Source organism: Mustelus asterias, chromosome 1 (assembly GCF_964213995.1).
Source record: "Mustelus asterias chromosome 1, sMusAst1.hap1.1, whole genome shotgun sequence".
NCBI lineage: Eukaryota > Metazoa > Chordata > Chondrichthyes > Carcharhiniformes > Triakidae > Mustelus > Mustelus asterias.
Genome location: NC_135801.1, coordinates 81,985,299 through 81,998,970, shown reverse-complemented (window position 1 = coordinate 81,998,970; position 13,672 = coordinate 81,985,299). Strand labels below are relative to the sequence as shown.

The window sequence follows — 13,672 nt, the reverse complement described above, 5'->3', positions numbered from 1 at the left end:
GTAAGGAGATTACAAATAGCTCCAAGAAATATAGGGTGGTAATAGTCGGAGATTTTAATTTTCCCAACATTGACTGGGACAGCCATAGTATTAGAGGGTTGGATGGAGAGAAATTTGTTGAGTGCATTCAGGAGGAATTTCTCATTCAGTATGTGGATGGCCCGACTGGAGAGGGGGCAAAACTTGACCTCCTCTTGGGAAATAAGGAAGGGCAGGTGACAGAAGTGTTAGTGAGCAATCACTTTGGGACGAGTGACCATAATTCTATTAGTTTTAAGAAAACTATGGAGAATGATTGGTTTGGCACAAAAGTTAAAATTCTAAATTGGGGAAAGGCCAATTTTGATGGTATCAGGCAGGAACTTTCAAAAGTTAATTGGGGGAGTCTGTGGGAAGGAAAAGGGACATCTGGTGAGTGGGAGGCTTTTAAAAGTGTGTTAACCCAGGGTTCTCAGAGTGAAGGGCAAGGCTGGTAGAAGTAGGAAACCCTGGATAACTCAGGATATTGAGGCCCTCGTCAAGAAGGCAGCGGCACATGACTTGCATAGGCAGCTGGGATCAAGTGAATCCCTTGAAGAGTATAGTGGGTGTAGGAGTAGAGTTGAGAGAGAAATCAGGAGGGCAATAAGGGGACATGAGATTGTTTTGGCAGATAAGGCAAAGGAGAATCCAAAGAGCTTCTACAAATACATAAAAGGCAAAAGAGTAACTAGGGAGAGAGTAGGGCCTCTTAAGGATCAACAAGGTCATCTATGTGCGGATCCACAAGAGATGGATGAGATCCTAAATGAAAATTTCTCATCAGTATTTACTGTTGAGAAAAGCATAGATGTTAGGGAACTTGGGGAAATAAACAGTGAAGCCTTGAGGAGTGTACATAAAACAGAAGAGGAGGGGCTGGAAGCCTTAAAGCGCATTGGTGTAGATAAAGCCCTGGGATCTGATGAAGTGTATCCCAGGACACTGTGGGAGGCCAGGGAGGAAATTGCAGGTCCCCTAGCAGAGATATCTGAATCATTGATAGTCACAGATGAGGTGCCTGAAGATTGGAGGGTGGCAAATGTTGTGCCTTTGTTTAAAAAGGGCTGCAGGGAAAAGCCTGGGAACTACAGGCTGGTGAGCCTCACATCTGTAGTGGGTAAGTTGTCAGAAGGTATTTTGAGAGACAGGATCTACAGGCATTTAGAGATGCAAGGACTGATTAGGGACAGTCAGCATGGCTTTGTGAGTGGAAAATCATGTCTCACAAATTGGATTGAGTTTTTTGTAGGGGTAACCAAGAAGGTAAATGAGGGCAGTGCAGTTGATGTTGTCTACATGGACTAGCAAGGCCTTTGCCAAGGTACCTCACGGTAGGTTGTTGCATAAGATTAAATCTCACGGGATCCAGGGTGAGGTAGCTAAATGGATACAAAAGCGATGACAGAAGCCAAAGAGTGGTCGTAGAGGGTTGTTTTTCAAACTGGAGGCCTGTGACCAGCGGTGTGACTCAAGGGTCGGTACTGGGTCACTGTTATAGGGCGGCACGGTAGCACAGTGGTTAGCACTGCTGCTTCACAGCTCCAGGGACCTGGGTTCGATTCCCCGTTTGGGTCACTGTCTGTGTGGAGTTTGCACATTCTCCTCGTGTCTGCGTGGGTTTCCTCCGGGTGCTCCGGTTTCCTCCCACAGTCCAAAGATGTGCGGGTTAGGTTGATTGGCCATGCTAAAATTGCCCCTTAGTGTCCTGAGATGCGTAGGTTAGAGGGTTTAGCGGGTAAATATGTGGGGATATGGGGGTAGGGCCTGGGTGGGATTGTGGTCGGTGCAGACTCGATGGGCCAAATGGCCTCTTTCTGCACTGTAGGGTTTCTACGTTATTTGTCATTTATATTAATGATTTGGATGAGAATATAGGAGGAATGGTTAGTAAGTTTGCATATGACATCAGGATTGGTGGCATAGTGGACAGTGAAGGTCGTTATCTAGGATTGCAACAGAATCTTGATCAATTGGGCTGACGAATGGCAGATGGAGTTTAATTTAGATAAATGCGAGGTGATGCATTTTGGTTGATTGAACTAGGGCAGGACTCAGTTAATGATAGGGCGTTGGGGAGAGTTATAGAACAAAGAGATCTGGGGTACAGGTTCATACCTCCGTGAAAATGGAATCACAGGTAGACAGTGTGGTGAAGAAGGCATTCGGCATGCTTGGTTTCATTGGACAGAACATTGAATACAGGAGTTGGGATGCCTTGTTGAAGTTGTACAAGACATTGGTAAGACAACACTTGGAATACTGTGAACAGTTCTGGTCACCCTATTATAGAAAGGATATTATTAAACTCAAAAGAGTGCAGAAAAAAATTATTAGGATGCTACCAGGACTTGATGGTTTGAGTTATAAGGAGAGGTTGGATAGACTGGAACTTTTTTCTCTGGAGCGTAGGAAGTGGGGGGGTGATCTTAAAATATAAAATAATGAGGGGCATAGATCAGCTCGATAGCCAATATCTTTTCCCAATGGTAGGGGAGTCTAAAACTAGAAGGCATAGGTTTAAGGTGAGAGGGGAGAGATACAAAAGGGTCCAGAGGGGCATTTTTTTCAGAGGGTGGTGAGTGTCTGGAACAAGCTGCCAGAGGTAGTAGTAGAGGCGGGTACAATATTGTCTTTTAAAAAGCATTTAGACAGTTACATGGGTAAGATGGGTATAGACCGATATGGGCCAAACCCAGGCAATTGGGACTAGCTTAGAGGTTTAAAAAAAAGGACGGCATGGACAAGTTGGGCCGAAGGGCCTGTTTCCATGCTGTAAACCTCTATGACTCTATAAAATCACAAAATTCAACAGCGAGCACTCAGTGCCCTTTGCGTCTACCACAATATCCACCAACCCAAATGAAATCACAGATCCCCACTATCACCTGTTTAAATTACATTAAGAGCAGTGCAATTTCACAAGAGGAGAATGGGAATAGAGAGGAGGAAAGAGTACATAAGTGACAAAACATATTTATATAGTCTTTCATGAACTGCTTTTGAAAAACTCAGCTATCTTTCTCCAACAGTTTCATGGCTGTACGTTTAAGCAGGGGCCATCAGATGACAAACAGAAATGCAGCCCATAATTTACTTTGTTCCCATCTTTGTCCAGGCCAAATGCTGCACCCCCACCACCTTTCCAGCTAAAATCTGGTGACTCAGAACAGATCTTGAATACAATCTACGTGGATCCTGATCTGTTTGGTACGTCATGAGCTATTTTCTTCCCTTTCGGAATATGTCACCAATGAATTAATTAGTTGGTGACTACTGACTGAGTAGAAAATGAGGAAAATCAGGACAGGGATAGGCCATTAAGCCATTTGAGCTTGTCCCACCATGCAACAAGATCATGGCTGCAGCCTAACTCCTTTCTTGCTCCCCAAATCCCTTAATACCTTTGGTGAACAAAAGTTTATCAATCTCAGTTTTGAAACGAACTGATCTAATATCAATTGCCATTTACTGAATCAAGCTAAATAATTCAATAAATAAAATTAAACTAAATAGATTCTAAACTTCTCTAACACCCTCTGTGTGAAGAAGTGTTTGCTAACTTCATTCCTAACTCTAGTTTTAAAGACTATGCCCCTAGACCCCTCAACTAGCAGAAAGTGGATGCATGGGGGGGGGAGGGGAGAAACTCGGTTGCCTTCACATCTTGATGTTATTGAATCACTTAAGAGTTAAAACTTCTATAGGAGGCACATATTCAATTTTTCCTTCCCTTCCATAAAATTTACTCGTCGTGGCTAGACCTGAACATTTCTCATCAAGGGCTTTCAATTTCATTTTTTTAACCTACTTACTATGTTGGAAAGGAAGTGAAAGCAGATGTATGCAACCATAGATGAAAGCCCACAAAAAGATCCTAGGCACAACATTAAAATTTTTCTAAAGTCCTGCTGTGAACAAAATTCTGGAGGTCTAATTTCTACAGGCTTGCAGGACAAGGACAATTCCATCTGTCCCTTCTTTCAAACCCTAGTGTGAAGTTCTCAAGAACTTCTCAATGTCCAAAGCTAAACTTTTGTCTCAAGTGCCTCAGCCTCCTTTTGCGAAACTGTCTCCTCCACTCAATAACAGCTCAGAATAGGAGCTGAAGCTCTTACCAGAATCACTCACCTACAGTACCTAACAACTCTTCCTTCCAAGCCCACTCATGTCTCAAGATCTTCTCTTCAAAACTGCTGTTATTGCAGCGAAAGTCCACTCTGTATTGCTCCAAATACTACCCCATCTCCAGCCTCCTCTTCCTCAACAAATTCCCAAACATTTCACAATCCTCTTCCACACCCACCTCTTTATTACTGTGTTCAGAGTTAACTTAGTGCTGCAAGTGGACTTAAGTATTTCAAAGTCACAAATTAATTCAAAGTCACGGACTATATTCTATGTGACTGTAACTACAGCACCAGAGCCTCTATGGTTTATCTCCTCTGGGATATTCAACAATTCCATTGTCATTACTGCGACATTTCGGCATACCACTGTGGTCCCACTCTGCCATGGTAACTTTCCAAGCTACCCCAACATAGCCACCACACTTTCTGCAACTACTGTTTGTAGATCAGCATGGCCACCCTCCCTATACCAAACTTCTAACCCAAGATCGTTCCTGTTTCTTGTCGAGAAAGTTCCTTTTCAGCAGTACCATTTGTAAGAACTGTTCAGCTTATATAGGGCATTACTACTACCTAGCTTTATAATTCTACCAAATTTTACTGAACCTTCCAAACAAACTAATGGATGTTGCATGCACTCTAAATTACTTTAAAACATAAGCTTCCACTGCTGTTTCATTCAGTCACTATGCTGCTTCCCTCTGGAACTTCTTGCCCATTTTCCTCTATCTTGCCACCACCATTCCAGATTTTTAAAACATTTCAAAATCTATCTTTTCAAATCATGTCCAACCCTTTTCCTACACTCCCTAACTGTCTCAATTTTCTCCTCAACTGCTGGGCACCTATTAAAAAAAAGGAAGTTGAGATTCTTGCGCTGAACAACATTAGTGAACAAGCTCAGCTTTTATGACAGTATAACCAAATTCATTGTAATTTTCTGATATGAGCCTCCAAAATTATCAGATTTACGGAATTCAATTTGGCAATTTGTTATGATGGAATTTAAATTTCAGATCTCTATGTTGCTTTCCAATACAATTATCATGAGGCAAACAAATACATTGCTTTGCATTTTAGTCCTCAAATCCGAAACTACTTCCAGCTGTTTGTTCAGGTAGAACCCAATAGTATGGAACCTTTGTTGCTGATGTCATTCTAAACTGAGCTTCAAACTTCATATTTGGTTCAGTACTAAGACCACATGAACACAATAATAGGGACAGGAAAAGGCCATATAGCCCCCCAAGCCTGCTTCACTATTCAATAAAATCACAACCAATCTTGGACTACAATTCCAATTTTCCACCTGATCCCCATAGAGTCCATGGAGCCAAAAATCTACCTCAGCCTTGATCACCCACTGCAAATTGCAAAGAGTCACAACCGTCCAAGTGAAGAAATTACTCATCCCAGTCTTAAATGATTGATCCTTTATCCTGGGGCTATGCCCCCTAGGTCTAGACTATCCAGCCAGAGGAAACAGACTCTCAACATCCAATCTATTAAGACCCTCAAAACCCTGTACATTTCAGCGAGATTACCTCTCACTCTTCTAAACTCCCAGAGGACATACGGCTTTTCTACTCAGCCTGTCATCATTGGACATCTCTCTCATCCCAGGAATCAATCTAGTGAACATTCACTGCTTCCAAGGCAAGTATCTATTTTCTTAGGTGCAGAGACTAAAGCCATGCAGAGTATTCCAGATGCAGTCACACCTGAGTCACTGCCTATTTTACCTGGTCAATCTTGACTACAGTTTAACCAACTATCTCCCTTTTCCTGCTTTACTATCAATGGTAATCATGTCCCAGCACTATGGAACACTCTTTCTAAAGCACTGCGCATCACCACATCATTTCTCATATCCAAATGCCTCCTGAATACCTCGCTCTCTTCAACTTTGCTACCTCCTCTTTGCAGTGTTTCACTGTATTAAAAGGTATTATGGAAGTGCAACCTGTTATGACAGCATTAAACAGTGACTGCTCTACTCTTATTCGTGGTGAAGTCAGAGTTGCAATGTGCTACAACATTAGTGTCCTGACATTCTGCTGTTAAGTTGGGATCTATTTTACGGAGCCTGTATATTTGAGGCTACAAAGTCTAACTGTTGAAAGGAGGCAAATCCTGGAGACAAGTGCTTAAGAACTCCTGGCTCCAGGTCAGAAAAAGCTTGGAAATGATTGCCTTTCTTTCACACTTTTCATTACAGTGTAATTTATGTAATATGACACTTATAATATCCTGAACCCACCATTAATAAGTAGAAATCCAATCCTCTTTGTTACGGTCTCAAGCTGCAGAGGAGATTTTAACCAACCTGTCTCAATGCTTCCACAAATCACATGCAGTTGGAAATCAAAAGGTAGCACGTGCACGAAGCAGCTGAAATAATTCCTTCTGGCACACCATAAACTCAAAGCACCTCTCAAATTAAACCTCAAGATTGTCTTCAGTTTAGGTCATTGTTAAAATGAAAGCATCCACTGGTTTAAACTGTATAAAACTTTGATCTAAGTTCAGTGGATACAGTATTGTATGCAACAAAGATGCTCAACCCATTTCTTCTAAGAGATGGAATGCCTACAAAAAAGCATTAAAATGCCATTAACAATACTATAACTATTTTTTCCCGTGTCTCTTAGCAGTATTGAATAATGGAACCATGACTAGACCATTAACCTTAAAAAGAAACAAACATGGTGGAAGCTGTCAGGTAACATAAGCACAGAGGCTCAAAAAAGTAAAATCGGCTTGTATCCAAAATTGCAATTATTTTTGAGAAGAGTGGAAACAAGAGTTCGGATATCTTCAGCTTTCATGCATCACTTATTACATTTAGCTTTCCTCACTAATGAATCTTCACAATAGGGAATATCAAGTGCATAATTACATGCTATTCCACATTTTACCTGGCACTGGGAAATATTCCAAACTGTCAACAGGGTAATACTTTGATATATAGCTGACTATCAAACTAATTCATGCTAAGATGCGCATGCAATTATATATTTTTTAAATGGCATCTCACAGAAAGTGACCCTGGTGGCTGCTAAAAGCATAGACATGCCCGGAGAATCTGTGTTGGAGTGTCGAAGTACAAACTCTCCCCCCCCCCCCCCCCCCAACTTATTTGAGGCACAATCCCAGGTGGGAAGATGGAAAACAACTCCAAAAGTAGAAGAAATGTGAGATTAGCTGCTTCAGTCCACATTCTGCTTCCCGAAGAGTATAAACAAGTAAGGAATGCAATGTTTATTGTCTAAAGATGAATGTTCAGCTTAAGTACCTTTTGGCAACTTGGCTCTAATTGCTCAGGGCAATGCCTTGACCAATGAACCAGCGAATGGCTATTGGTTATTTTGTAACAGGTGTAATGCATACACATGTTCTGTCTGCAAAGGACAGGGCCCTGTGTATTAGTAAATGTAGCTTCCAGCACACACGTGTAACATTGTGAGCCCGACTGACAATCTTAAATCGGTTATTAGAATAGTTACTCTGGTCAGATCTTTCCACACTGTATATCTCGCAAACTCATGAATTGGCCTAACGGGGTCACTTTCAATCCTGAAAAGTGCCCGTTCTACCTCAGACTATCCTGAAAGGACAAGGTCTCTCAAATATTTGAGTAACAGGTGAAGCTAGCTGTTTCACACTAATATAATGCAGTAGCAATGCGAGTGGTATTCGTCACTAACAGGATGCTGCCATCAAGGCAAAAATACGTTCTATCACACAAATGAGTAATGTGGCATATGGTTTTTGGTGTTACCAAGATCAGGGGAAACAGCAACTTCATACTGTACGAGAAGGGAATGCTAATAGGTTGGCAAGTGGACTTTGGTTAGTATTTATATGCTAGGTATGTATGCCCCAAAGACTGGCAGATCATTTCAAACAGCATGTCCATTCCACTGTTTGAAATGGGCAAGGTACAGACTTTAGCCAGCCAGTCTGTGTTTGTAAAACTCAAAATAGTGTCCAACAATTAAATGTGATTCTGCACTTGCACAGCATTTGCTAAATAACTCTCCCTGTGCTAAAGATTACATTGCCAACCAATTGGAATTGTCAGTCAGGCTTGTGGTGTCACACATTTGCATGTACTGGAAGCTACATATATTAGTACACCAGGTCATGTTCTTTGCAGACAGAAAGAACATATACACACATTGTGCCTGTTTCAGCTAAACAAAATAAGTGACAGCCATTTGCTGGTTCATTCCTCAGGGCAATGCCATGACCTATCAAAGTCAAGCTATCTGGTTTAAATTTTCAAACAATGCTTGGCAGTTAACCATCAGTCACCATTAACTAGTGCATTCTCTGTGGCAACGCCTCCACCAGAGTCCACTTGTCAAGCAATCAGCACACTCTTTTCAACCAGCATAAAGTTGTTGTTTTCCCTGACACTGGTATTCTTGTGATTGTACTGATGAGCACAAGATGAAAAGTTTCAACAAGATGTATTTTTTTCAGAGATACTCAAGTACCTCTAATCATGGGACTGTTGTAGAGGATTGATTCCAATGTGGAATGTGTGCCCTAGAGTCCATAAAAAAAGTGTCCTTTCTCTGTAGCCTGCCAAATAACAGCACAATCCCTCGGGACTCCATTTCTCCAGCACCTTCCTTGTTAGTCTCCCAAGTTTCAACCTACCGAAATTCCACCTCCTTTAAAACCCAGTTGGTTGCCTTCTGTCACATATGAAATCATATTACCTCCTTCATCCTCACCAACTTTATTAGCTTTCTAATATACTACAATCAACATCCACAATTTCATTTACATATCTATCCATACTTGTCCAACCATCCCAAATTCTATCTCCCAGCCAATGGTCATAAGCTATCCAACTCTAACTGCCCCACAAATTCCCAAGATCAGTGGCAATGAATCTCGCCCTACTGTCTAAAATCCCTTTATAAACCAATTGCCTTACGCTTCAATACTTTCAAATGCATCAAAGTTTGAAAAAACAAATTCAAACAAGCACTCAAGATCAAATCCCTCACCTTGGATCTTGTCAGTAAATCATTCTCATACTGTAAACATATTTCAATTATTAGTGAAATGATTACAAAATTGTGTTGTTTCCATCTTTAGTGGCTGTACAGTACATGGTGAAAGCGTGCTAAACAAGTGCCACTGGGATTATTTTTCCTCAAAATACATCAACAGTCCAGACAATAAATAAATTATTGTGGTCTTGTACCAGCATTACAATTTCCACCATGATTTACAGTTGAACAATGTTTGAAGGACAAAGTTAAATGCATATACAATGCAAACCCAGATCACATTATCTAGTTTGATGTGATTATGCTCAGAAAGTTAACTTACAACACAACTTCTAGTTTATTATACTGGTCCATCTATGAGATCATTTTCCTTCTAAACTAAATTAGTTTAAGTCATCGTCAAACAACAGCTGTCCTGCCACAGCTCTGGCCGAATTCCATCCTATTTCATAGTAAGAAATCTCAACACCAGGTTAAAGTCTAACAAATTTATTTGGAATCATGAGCTTTTGGAGCACTGCTCCTTCATCAGGTGATTCCAAATAATCCTGTTGGACTTTAACCCGGTGTTGTGAGACTTCTTACTGTGTCCACCCCGTCCAACGCTGGCACCTCCACATCATCCTATTTCATACACAGCGTAGGGTATAAGACAAATGCAATACTTCATTGCTGCCTCTATAATGATAGTTTACATCAAAGGCTGGATATTGGCAAGATATGTTGGATTCATTAAGGTTGACAAGTCCCCAGGACCTGATGGGATATACCCCAACATACTGAGAGAGGCAAGGGAGGAAATTCCTGGGGCCTTGAGAGAAATCTTTGTATCCTCATTGGCTACAGGAGAGATCCCAGAGGATTGGAGAGTAGCCAATGTTTAAGGGAGCAAGAATAATCCAGGTAATTACAGGCCGGTGAGCCTTACATTAGTGGTAGGGAAATTGTTGGAGAGGATTCTTCGAGACAGGATTTATTCCCACTTGGAAATAAGTGGATGTATTAGTGAGAGACAACATGGTTTTGTGAAGGGCAGGTCGTGTCTCACTAACTTGATCCGAGTTTTTCAAGGAAGTGACGATGATGATTGATGAGGGTAGGGCAGTGGATGTTGTCTACATGGGACTTCAGTAAGGCCTTTGACAGGGTCCCTCATGGCAGACTGGTGCAGAAGGCGAAGTCGCATGGGATCAGAGGTGAGCTGGCAAGGTGGATACAAAACTGGCTCGGTCATAGAAGACAGAGGGTAGCAGTGGAAGGGTGCATTTCTGAATGGAGAGCTGTGACAAATGGCGTTCCTCAGGGATCAGTGCTGGGATCTTTGCTGTTAAATGATTTGAAGGAAAATGTAACTGGTTTGATTAATAAGTTTGAGGACGACACAAAGGTTGGTGGATTTGCGGATAGCGATGAGGACCATCAGAGGATACAGCAGGATATAGATCGGTTGGAGACTTGGGCGGAGAGATGGCAGATGGAGTTTAATCTGGACAAATGTGAGGTAATGCATTTTGGAAAGTCTAATAAAGATGGGAAATATACATCAAATGGCAGAACCCTTAAGAGTATTGATAGGCAAAGGGATCTGGGTGTATAGGTACACAGGCAACTGAAAGTGGCAATGCAGGTGGAGAAGGTAGTCAAGAAGGCATACTTGCCTTCATCAACCAGGGCGTTTAAAAATTGGCAAGTCATGTTGCAGCTTTATAGAACCTTAGTTAGGCCGCACTTGGAATATATTCTGGTTCAATTCTGGTCGCCACATTATCAAAAGGATGTGGGGGCTTTGGAGAGGGTACAAAAAAGATTTACCAGGATGTTGCCTGGTATGGAGGGCATTAGCTATGAGGAGAGATTGAAAAATCTTGATTTATTCTCAGTGGTTCGACAGAGGTTGAGGGGCGACCTGATAGAAGACTACAAGATTATGAGGGGCATAGAAAGAGTGGATAGTCAGAAGCTTTTCCCCAGGGTGGAAGAGTCAATTACTAGGGGGCACAGGTTTAAGGTGCAAGGTTTAAAGGAGATGTACATGGCAGGTTTTTTTTTTTACACAGTGGTGGGTGCCTGGAACCCGCTGCCAGGAAAGTAGTGGAAGCAGATACGATAGTGATTTTTAAGGGACGTCCTGACAAATACATGAATAGGATGGGAATAGAGGGATATGGTCCCTGGAAGGGTCAGGGATTTTACTTAATTCGGGCAACATGGTCGGTGCAGGCTTGGAGGGCCGAAGGGCCTGTTCTTGTGCTGTAATTTTCTTTGTTCAATTGATAAAACAAATTACAAATATCAGCAAATCAGAAGAATTTTACAAGTGTACAGCAAAATTGAAATGCCACACATCACTGCATTTATGAAAGAAAAAACATCTTAACCCTGATAAAATTAAAAATGCTAGGTTTGCTTATTGTAGGGTAAACATTAAATTTTCATTTGCATCTACTATTAGGCTAGAAAAGGGATCCATTTGAACGAAAAGAAATGGTGGGATAACGACCTAATCACTGAAGTAAGTTCAATCATCTGACTTAATTCGATGTAGCTATATAAGGTAATTATACAGTACTTGCAATAAACGAATGCAGCGTTGTGTGGCAAACTGACTGGCACTCTTCGGGAAACTATGTAAATCACTGTTTTCTAAAAAAAATCTGGCATGTGAAGACTCATCACCAGGCCTCTTGTTCGGCAGCTCCTTCATTGCGGGTTGCTATGGGGATAGTGGTTCACAGAGTATGTCATGCCTACCCACCCGGGTTGCAACCTTAAAAGATCAGATCCATTGTTTTACTGACTGCCAGAATTGAAATGCACAACTCGCGATCAAGACAGCATTATACGAACAGGTATTTATAAAATTATACCATATAACCTGTCAGGTGCCTTTTTCTCACCCACTCCCCCCTCCCCCATAAACACACATGAAATCTCACAAAGGCGTGCAATGGAGCATTTGAAACACACTAATCTCTTTCGATTCTAAACGTTACCGTGGATTATCTCCACGACCCATGTTTTCTAAGGAGTGTGCAGGAGCTCGTATTAACCCCAGTTTAATTTTTCTAGAAAACAAACCGATTAAATTAACACAATGGCTGAGGTAGTGAGGTCAAAAGTAACTGCTTCAGCGAAATCATAATATAAAAGTGATCTGAAGTTCTCACCCGTTAAAAAATAAATCCCTTAATCATTCCAGAAAGCATTCAGACCGGCCCGTTAACTAGACTTTTTTCAGTCCAATGAAGTTTTACCAAAACTCGAATTCGGTAGCAAAAACAAGTAAACAACTTCAGAATAACGTATGGGAACAAAAAACGCCGATTCCATATTGAATACGAGAAGGACCATCACCCAAACTGCAAATTAAGAGATCCGAGCCACTATGTTTTCAAACTGATTTAACCCATTTCCTCCCTTGCTGCTTTCTCTCTCACACACCCCAACCCCCAATTACAAATCACCAAGACAAGTTCCTCTGTCGCTCCCACTGGCACGGTGTCTCCTTACCGTGTATGCTGGCTTAGCTACTTCGACTGAATTTCACCTCCTCCCCAGTTTAAACTCCTTCAGCCCCGGAGGCGTCTATTTAAATTGTTCCAACTTACCGGCGATGATAGGGAGAGGAAAGACGGAGCTCTCGCGGCACTGCGGTCAAGGCGCGTTCTGGAGCGCTGCTCCTCAGGGCAGCAACAGCCGCATCTCCGCAGTGACTCGGCTGGGACGAGAGGAACATTTCACAACAAGGGCTTAATCAGGGGTTGGTTTTTTTTTGTCGTTGTTCAATTCAGGGATCCCAACAACTCCTGGAGCAACTGGGACATGTCTCTTGTGCAGGAGGTATTTTGTTGCACGGCTACAGTGTATCCGCGCCTGCAGCCTGTTGATTGTATCCGACTGTGGAGCGAATCTTGTGTCGGCCAGGCTACTCGCGCCTGCGCATCACTGAGCGCCCCGCTGTTTGCTCGCTGCAGCCTGGGAGATGCAGTCCCGCTCTTCAGCCTTCACTCGGGTTCCAGTCAGTCAACTGGGCAGGTTCCACAGCAGGTGCTGGCCCTACCTCTGTCAATCCTGAAGAAGGACGTGTTCAGACAAGTAAATGGCACAAGTAGTTTTTGTTTTATCTTTTCATCGTGGTCACATTTTAAAAACAAATTGGCACTTGCAAGCATTACAAGACTTCATTGTTTTTGACCATCCACCCCTCCCCAGGGTCTATTTAAGACCATAAGATATAGGAGCAGAATTAGGACATTTGGCCCATTGAGTCTGCTCCGCCATTAAATCATGGCTGATATGTTTCTCAACCCCATTCTCTCCTTTTGATGCCCTTACCAATCAAGAACCTATCTATTTCTGTCTTAAATACACTCAGCGACCTGGCCTCCACAGCCTTCTGTGGCAATACATTCCACAGATTCACCACCGTCTGGCTGAAGAAATTCATAGAATATAGAACATTACAGCGCAGTACAGGCCCTTTGGCCCTCGATG

General features: G+C 42.1%; 1 protein-coding gene across 3 annotated transcripts in view; it reads right to left on the bottom strand.

Annotated features, from left to right (window-relative positions):
• ptpn13 (protein tyrosine phosphatase non-receptor type 13) overlaps positions 1-13,079 on the bottom strand; it is a 256,822-nt gene extending 243,743 nt beyond the window's left edge. For all 3 annotated transcript variants that reach the window (XM_078214036.1, XM_078214044.1, XM_078214053.1), the window contains exon 1: positions 12,787-13,079. The gene's annotated coding sequence lies outside the window, so the exon portion shown is untranslated. The remainder of the gene's footprint in view (positions 1-12,786) is intronic.
• Positions 13,080-13,672: the final 593 nt, after the last annotated feature.